The sequence below is a fragment of the Coenobita brevimanus genome, chromosome 59 (assembly GCF_032717465.1).
Source record: "Coenobita brevimanus isolate Jiangsu-jjx chromosome 59, ASM3271746v2, whole genome shotgun sequence".
Classification (NCBI taxonomy): Eukaryota; Metazoa; Arthropoda; class Malacostraca; order Decapoda; family Coenobitidae; genus Coenobita; species Coenobita brevimanus.
Genome location: NC_137012.1, coordinates 18,911,998 through 18,921,116, shown reverse-complemented (window position 1 = coordinate 18,921,116; position 9,119 = coordinate 18,911,998). Strand labels below are relative to the sequence as shown.

Genomic DNA, 9,119 nt, shown 5'->3' with positions numbered 1-9,119 from the left:
TAAATGTTAATGTTTAAGATCAATTCATCCTACAAATGTGGTAGTTGGTGTTGGGAAGGCCTAAGCCAAATATCTCTTCAACTATTCACTTCTACTGGCCTTTTCAAGCATCAGTCACTGCCTACATATTCCATCCATCCATTGCCAGACGCCATGTATCCCAAATGGGGTGGCCAAGGGCTTAGAGTTAATTGTTTTACAGGGAGGGGCACTAATCCTCCACCAACCCCACTTGACGTAGGGATGCCAACAGCATCTGGTGTTCCCAGGCGGTCACCCATCCAAGTACTAACCAGACCCAACGTTGCTTAACTTCGCTGATCGGATGGGAAGCGGTGTACTCAACGTGGCATGGCCGTTGGCCTCATTGCATATTAAATAGGCACAATTAACCTTAATGCTACAAAATAGGGACAATGATAAAGCCGTGAGTGTTGGGAAAGCAGGTGAAAGTCTTCTTCTTCTTGTGGGTTTAAGGGCCATGGCCAGTACAATGGCCCAATGCCCTGCCAATGCAAACTGCTTAGGGCCTCACATTATATGCAGGAGAGCTGTCTAGATTTTTGGATAAAGTCAGACGTGCACCTCACAACCCATTCTCGTAACCGAGGGTCCCTGATACCGCCTCCCAGGAGTGTGTGGAGAGACAAACTGAGAACTCCCAGAGATGCCAAACGTTCCCGCAAAAGGGTGCTAAGCGAGTGGAACCTAGGACACCGTAACATGAAATGTTCTATGGTTTCTTCAACCTGAGGACACCACTGGCACCATGGATGCTCTATCATACCCAAATGGTACAGGTGGCTTGCAAGGCCTGTGTGGCCCAACCGTAACCTGGTGATGGCTACATCAATGTCTCTGCAGGGATGGCGTACCCAAGGGTGTTCAAAGGAGTCAGAGCAAAAACGCCCCAAGTGGGAGGCAGGTAGGGTGGTTGCTAGGTGCGCATTCCAGTGTGATATGCAGGCGCTACGTGCAAGTTTAGGGAATGTGGCACTATCTGGCGTCACATGGACCAGTGTACTATATCAGTGCTCGCTTTGCTGCTACATCTACTATTTCGTTGCCACGGATGCCCACATGTGAGGGAATCCACTGAAGGTGGAGGTACCAGGGAGGAGTAACGAGGAAAAGGAGGTGTTCCATAATAGCATGGACAGTCTTGACATGAGTCACTGGGCGATCCGAGAGAAGGAGAGTAAGTGCAGACTGTGAGTCGGTGTATAAGACTACCGATTGAGGCTGGAAGAAAGTCCGGATAAATTCAAGGGCCTGGAGGATGGCTATGAGTTCTGCGGTTAGGACATCGTACTGCCCGCTGAACGACCAAGTTTGGCATATGGAAAGATCTTCAAAATAAGCCGCTGAGGCGAAAGAAGATGGAGGGGAGTGAGACCCATCCGTGTAAATTCTCAGGAAGTCCTTATAAACTGAGGAGTCCAAGCTGTAAAAGATCTGCTGTGCCAAGACTGCATCTGTCGACTTCGAGAATGGTACTGGGAAGTAGGGGGAGACATATGGAGACAAATCCTTCCAAGGGGGCACTGGGGAGAGAGGGGCCACTGGGGCAGGCCTGGGCAGATCGAGAGACAGGGTGTGGCAGGCTCGGATGCTGCGGATAATGTACGTTACCTCACTCGTGGCCAAGTTGGGAGCTGATGAAGGACTGTGGAGAGGTGATAAAGGGAGGAGACCGGATGGCTGGAGGGAAGGGCCAAAATACGGTGAAGCAGCCGACAGTCCAGTTCCATGCGGTAGACGGAAAGGGGCATCACCCCTGACTCTGCATGAAGCGAAATAATTGGGGTGGACTTGAAGGCACCTAGGGCAATGAGAAGTGCCGTGTTCTGGACAACATCCAACTTCTTTAGGTGGGTCCGGGCAGCTGATCCATAAAGGGTGGTGCCGTACGTGATCTTACTGCGGATGAAGGCCAGATATAGTCTGAGAAGAGTGTTTCGATCAGCACCCCAGCGAGGTCCTGCGACACACTTCATGATGTCCAGGCGCCTAAGGCATGCCAATTGAAGATGGTCAATATGGGGGGCCCAGGTGAGACGGGGACTGTCCAAATGGAGGCCCAGAAACTTGTGCCGAGTCCGGAGGGTGAGAGGTTCTCCAGCTAGCTGAATTGACGGCATGGAGGGGAGCCTCCTTTGGCCAAAGTACATAAGAGCACTCTTGGGTGCATTGACTGTTAGCCCCCAATCTGCGGCCCAAGTGGCAAAGGCATCCACAGCCTGTTGGAGGCGATGTTGGGCCTCCCATAGGGAGGCAGCACTGCAGAGGATTGAGACATCATTTGCATAGACTAAGGTGGATACTCCAGGAGGATGAGGGAGGTCATACATCAGGACATTGAAAAGTAAGGGACTGAGGCATGATCCCTGTGGCACTCCCTGCCTGACTGGGGTAGGGGAAGAGTATGTACCCCAAAGGGAAACACGAAAGGATCGCTCCTCCAAAAAACTTTGCGCCCAGGCCAGTGCAGAGCCTGTGATGCCAAGACGGCAAAACTTGTACAGTATCCCATCATGGGAGGCAGAATCAAAAGCCCCCTGGAGATCCACGAAGGCAGCCAGGAGTATCTTCTTATGACAGGATGCCTGGTGGACATGATGGTCAAACTGAAGGAAGATGTCAGATGTCCCTCTCCCTGGGCGGAATCCACATTGTACATCAGACATGCGGCTATTGTGCTCCAGCCACCAGGAGAACCGACGGCACACCATCCTCTCAAGCACCTTCCCGATATTGGAGAGCAATACAATTGGTCTGTAAGAAGCCAGAGAAGAGGGGTCCCTCCCCGACTTGGGGAAGGGCAGGAGGTGGGAGGTTTTCCAGTGAGATGGGAATATCCCTGATGCCCAGCTGTTATTAAAGATGTCTAAGAGTGCCATTTGAAGGCAGACAGGGAGATGAATCAGAAATTCGTCAGGTACTAAATCTGGCCCACATGCCTTCTTTGGTAGTAGGGTCCGCAGAGCAGAGGAGAGCTCTGCCTGGGTAAAAGGAGAGGCTAAGCCTGCTGGGGGGGAGGAGGAGATGCCTGCCTGAGTGACTCTGAGTAGGTGTTGAAGATTTGGAAGTGGAGCTGGGGAGCCAAGTCTAGCTCCAAAGAAGGCAGCCAGTAAGGTAGCCTTGTCTTGGAGGCCTACCAGATTACCCTCCTTTACCAGAGGATACGAAAGGGTGGTAGGGTGACCCTTCATTGCCTGAATAAAGGACCAGGTCCGGGATGGTGAGCTTGAGAATGACAGGGTTGAGCAGAAAGCAGACCAGGCAGCACGGCGAGCTCGGGTGAGAGTCCGCTTGCATTCTGCATCCCTACGGCGGTGAGTGTCTCGGTGGCTAGGGCAGGGACATCTCCGCCAGACGTTCCAGGAAGACCTCCTAGCCCGGACAACCCTGGTGCAGTCCTCTGTCCACCAAGGAACCATGGCAGTGCCTCGGGGATGTGTTGAGGACCTGCAGAAGGTCGCCTTACCTGCTGCGATCACAGAGTACGTAAAGTCCATCACGCGATCATGTATGGGTCCTCCAGGCAGAGGCCCAGTGTTATCAAGGGTCGCCATAAAGGAGGACCAGGACCCTCGTGTGAGGATCCAATGTGGATGAGGTGGAGCAGAGCAGGGTGGGGAGAGATTGGGGACATCTAGGATAACTGGAAGGTGGTCAGACCCCAAATATGGGCCAGCCCAGATGGTTGAGCCTCCAAAAACAGGATCCCCCAAATATAGGTCAAGTGTGGAGGGTAGGCTGTAGCCCCAATGGGGTGAGCAGGGTGAAGCGATCACTTTCTAGCAGAAACTGGAAGAGGGAAGTTCCTGACCTATTTCCAGAACCTCGGGTCAGGAAAGGATCCCAATGGGGGTGTCTGGCGTTAAAATCACCCAAGAGGAGGCAGGGTGAAGGGAGCTGGTCTTGATAGGCCTGGAGTTCTTCCAGGCCTATGTCCTTGCATGGGTTGTAGCAAACCGCCACAGTGATCCATCCCTGCACAAGGGATAGGCGGACCACAAGAACGTCCAACACCCCTCGAGGGGGGCGGGTCAATGGCAGAACCGAGCTAGGCACATCCTCCCTGACTGCGACAACTATACCTCCTCCGACACCCTGACGATTAGCTCGGTATACAGTAAAACCCCTGAGCGACAGATGGAGATGTCGAGCTAACCAAGTCTCACATAGACCAATAACATCTGGAACGAGGTCTGCTACTGTGTGTTTGAAATCGGATGTTTTCCAGGGAGCGATCTGGCATTCCAGAGGAAGAATCTATGTAGAGGTAAAGGAGCCATCACTGAGGGGAGAGTAGAGAGAGAAACTGGGGCAGGAGGCTGACACATATGTCTATAAAGGACTATCCATTTTTGTACATGGACGGTTGTAAGCAGAAGGTCCACAAAGGACCCTGCAGAAAGGGCACCTGTGGGGTTGGCATAAGGGGAAGCGTGGGAGGTTGCCCTTGGTACAGGCTGACGTGGAGGGGCAGAAGATTCACCAGGTGTGGAGCCCGTCTCAGGAGATCTGGGGGAGGTGGCGTAAGATATGTTTGGATCTGAGGCGGGAGTTGTGGCCATTAAAGGGGTGGAACTGGCTGACATTACACCAGGCTGGGTGGAAGGAGCTACCGATTCTTGTGCAGCATGTGGGAAAGAGGTCCGATTTGGGTGGGGACGCTGTTGACGGGGCTTGGGTGGAGGGAGAGGGTGGAGCAGCACTGCTGACTGGGAGGTAGGGTGGGAGGACACGGCAACTGTTCGTTCCACTACACTTGATTCAGTTGGAGATTCACCACCAGATGGTTCAGGAAGATCTTCCAATGCTGAAAAGCGGTTGCTAACCACTGTTGCGTATGTTAGACCCTCCTGAACAGGCTGGGAAATCCGACTGGGAGCAATATATGTTGTTGAGGGGTTGGAGCTGGGAGGAATACGGCCAGATGGATTAAGGGCACGCAAACGGGTGTTGGCATCCGGGTCAGTCCTAGCAGTGTCATGGATGGCAAGTGCCTGCTGGTAGACTGGGCACATGCGGGAGACAACTTGGTGTGCGCCACCGCAGAAGAAGCAGTAGGGGTCATTAGTGCATTGACCACCCGATGGGGATTTGCATGGATGGAACCTGCTGCAACGAGAGCAACGAACTTTATTTTTACATGATATTGTGCCGTGTCCAAACTGATGGCATGTATAGCACCTCAGGATGGGAAAAGTGTAAGTCCCTACAGAGTAACATAAGTGGCCAAATATGACCTGCTCCGGCAGGGGGCCCCTGAATTTAAGCCGTACCACCCTGGCTGCCACTGCTGCCTCACCACCAAGAGGGCGGACCATAAGGCGGGTGACTTCCTCTAGCTGGGAGGAACAGTTGCCAAGGCAGCGAAGATTACTAGCAAGGTCCTCCTCCGTGACATCAGGAGCAACAGGCCCTGTTTTCCCATATGAGAACTCGCCACTGGAAGATGAGTGAGCCAACCAACACCTTACTGGCCAGTCCCCCAGCTGGGTGAGGGCCTCTGGTGGTACAGTCATTTTGGCCACATCATCTGCAAAAACACAGAACTTAATAGCTGCTCCTTTACCTAAAACTCTAAGTGATCCCTCTATACAGTACTTACCCCATGAAGATTTGTTGATGGCATCCGACAACCTGCGGAGATTCAAAAATACAGGGGTATTGTTAAGCCGACCTTGCTATGTAAACGAAGCTCCTTGGTTCACTGGAGACATCACCAACTGGGGCGGAAGGCCGTATCCACTTTTCCGGGGCACCTCCCTCGTCACTAGTGGCGGAGGCCGTCCTCACCCTCTTACCAGGGGCAACGACTTCTGCAGCGGCAGGAGCGAGGTCCATATGGACGTCCTGTGTGGGGAGGCTGGTCATGGAAGACTCCATGCCTGGCCATTACACTCACTGTTATAACACTGGAACACTGTGGTGTTACTGCGATATACCCAAAATAAGCTGGATGTGACTGTACAGCTGAGATGGGTTAACACCCGAGAGTAAGATGGTCGACAACACGGCCGGGAGGAACACGTCCAACAACGACCGGGTCTAGGCAGCGTCCCAGCAGGTGAAAGTTGGTGATTCTTGGTGCCTTTTCTAGTGTTCAGTTGTAAACATTAAAACAAATGACATGCACCATGCGCAGTTTATTCTTTTGTTGATAGTAATTTCTTCGTGTACAGAAATAAAAAGATATAGATTTCTACTTACCATTTGCAATGCTTTCTTCTTTATGCGATGTTTTCTTTCATTAATTTCTCTGAAACAGCGTACAGTACTCGGTAGAAATAGGCAACTTAGCCTTCATAGAGTTGCCACATACTGCCACACAATGACACAATGAATAATATAAAATATCAGTGTAATATACATATTTCATACATCTTTATTCTTGTCAGCACACAAAGTGATACAATCCTGACTTTTTACAAAGAACAGAATAATGTTATAGGGAATATATAACAAAGTAATTATATGTTAAAGGCTTACGGAAAAAAACCGTAAAATTGTTTGACTGAAATATACGTAGAAAAAACGGGATATCTTCCGTATAATCACAGTTATTCCTCATCACGCTACGTAAAAAATACGGAGGATTGCCTGTATTTCGTATTTGATGTACATTCTCCGTTGATAATACGGGAAAACACCCGCACTTTAAGTTACAGCATATTTTCCGTTGAAAAATACGGAAAATTTCCTGATAAAAAACGGTTTTTTCTAACAGCGCACATTTCAGTATTCAGCTAGGTTAAACATTTGATAATGGAATATTAACCTTTGTAAGGTAACCTGGGGTCTATTGGACCCCACGCTATTTTTCTTAGTGTTTTTCATATATTACTATAAGTCTTGGGATCTGGTTTTCCCTCTACATTCCTGACTAGTAGACTAATTTAGGGAGGTGATGGGGTCAGTTCGAGATCTGGCTGTATTTTCGTGCTAAAGGGCTTTTCGGGTCCAGTGTGTACTGCTGTGTTTTTAAGGCGACTTCTCGTCGTAAAAACACGAGCACTGGAACGGGGTCCTTTTACTAGACCGGATGTAATGCACTAACAAAGGAACAGGGCATAAAAAGAGACAGTACACCGAATCACATCTATTGCTTAAGTTCTACTCATTACAGTGTACATACAACAATATTTGGCACATAATAGAACAGAGATACAATATTACACTCGTTTACATAGCCTGATCCAATATATATTAATACGTGGCACAGGGCAGTCGTGGATATGCTTTACTGTCACTTAGATGGAATATCACTTCACTGTGGTTGTCAGTTAGGATTAATTATCGTGTCACTGGTGGATAATAATAAATGGGGGAGTCTCACTTTGGTTCACTGTGATCGGGAGTCTGTGGCGGAGATATTACTATAATAGAGGTAGGGTGCGGATGGCGACATTCGACACTGTCACCAAGTCACGGGGGAACACTTCACTTGCCTTTCGGCTCACTCACGCACCTACCTCTAGTTCCACAGAAAACGCCCCGTTTCCTTCCTATAGAGGGGGACTGAACTGTTTAACGTTTGTACACGAATTTCTATGATACCACTGTTTAATATATCTTTTATTAGACACTGCCACTGTGCATCGGATCACTGTCACTGTATTCGGGGTCATTGTCACTGTCACTGTTTTACCCTTGTTTCTTGGGTGGTTAAGTCACTGGTACTTACTGTCAGGGAGGCTCCCTTGTTTGGGGCCTCGACCTGAGGGGCGGCTCCTTCCTAGTGCCGCACTGGTGGGGTGCAGGGAGGCCCTGTGGTCTGGGGGCCTCGACCTGATCGGGGGCCCTCGGGGCTAGGGCCGAACAGCCGGAGAATTCGGGCCTGCTTCCTCTGCTTCCGGGGAGTGAGGGAGCCTGGGTCTCCGTCGTCGTGGACTGCGGTGGAAGGCCTGGGCGTCCTGGGACTGCGGGTGCTCAGGGGGAGAGGCGCCGTCAGGGCTGGGCTGCGGCAGCGACTCCTGTAGGGCTCCGACAGGGCTAAGGAACGCCCGGGTGTGGGCGGTAAGTCCGCTATCGGGCCTTGCCACCACTCTAACGCCTCCTCTTGGCCAAGAAGCCTGGATGGCGACGAAGGGCTCCCCGAAGGGAAAGAGGCTAAAGGGAGACTCACGCTCTTCGTGGTTCCCTGAGTGTGTTCGTAGGGCTGAGTTGGGGCTCTACTTCCCCTAGTGTGGACTTTGGCTGGAGCCGTGAACTTGCCCAGCGTGCGAGGGACACCTATAGGGTGATCGAGGTCGCCCTTTCGCCGAGGCAAGAGGCCGTCGACGTGGTGTTCCTCCCGCAGTAGGAGACAAGCCGGAGTGAGGGGCTCAAGAGCCACACTCTCTCCAATACGGACAGATCCTACCGTCAGGGAATTCTCCACCCTGGTACGTGCCCCAGCCGGAGCCGAGTGTCTGCCCGTACGGGAAACGACTAACGGAGAAACGGGATCACCCATCTGCTCCGGCGAGAGGCCGGCCCCGAGTCGCCGCTTCCGTAATTGGGTAGCGCTACACGTACGGTAGCAGGGTCTCTCTACCCTGGACCGTATTCTGGCCGTAGCCAAAGTACAACTGGAGAGGGATGCACACAGGCAACTCTCTCTCCTCAGCGTGTTAAGGCCGGAGCCTGGGGTCACCTTCCCCTTTACACACTCTGTCAGGCCGTAGCCTGTGTCTATTTCTCTTTCTCTCTTATGGCCGTAGCCTTGGGCCTCTTCCTGCCCTAGAGGGTGTAACAAGACCGTCAAGACGGTGTTACCTGGGACTGACCTCTTTTCAGTCCCACCCCTGGTCTGACGGTCACTACCCCGCCTGCACAGTAGTTCAGTTTGCCTGAACGCCTGGGGTTGGGGCACTTGCGGGGAATAGGGGCTCAGGGTCGGGATGCCCCGATGACCCTCTTGCCCGAGGTCACTAACCTCACCGGTGTGTCCTCCTGGGGTGGTGGTGGGGTGGCGGCTCGGCGGTGGTGTGGGGGGTGGTGAGGTGGGAGGTCCCGTGGCGGGCACGGCGGGCATTTTACCACCCTCTGCGTCGTTGAAGTCACGGCCCCGTGACTGGAGGTGGTAGGTGGTGGAGGTGGCTGTCTGGTAGGCCGGGGTAAGG

General features: G+C 52.0%; 1 non-coding gene across 1 annotated transcript; it reads right to left on the bottom strand.

The window, feature by feature from the left end:
- Nucleotides 1-244: 244 nt before the first annotated feature.
- On the bottom strand, nt 245-363 carry LOC145402976 (5S ribosomal RNA). Its single transcript, XR_013897911.1, has one exon. It is a non-coding gene; the product is annotated as a 5S ribosomal RNA (ribosomal RNA).
- Nucleotides 364-9,119: the final 8,756 nt, after the last annotated feature.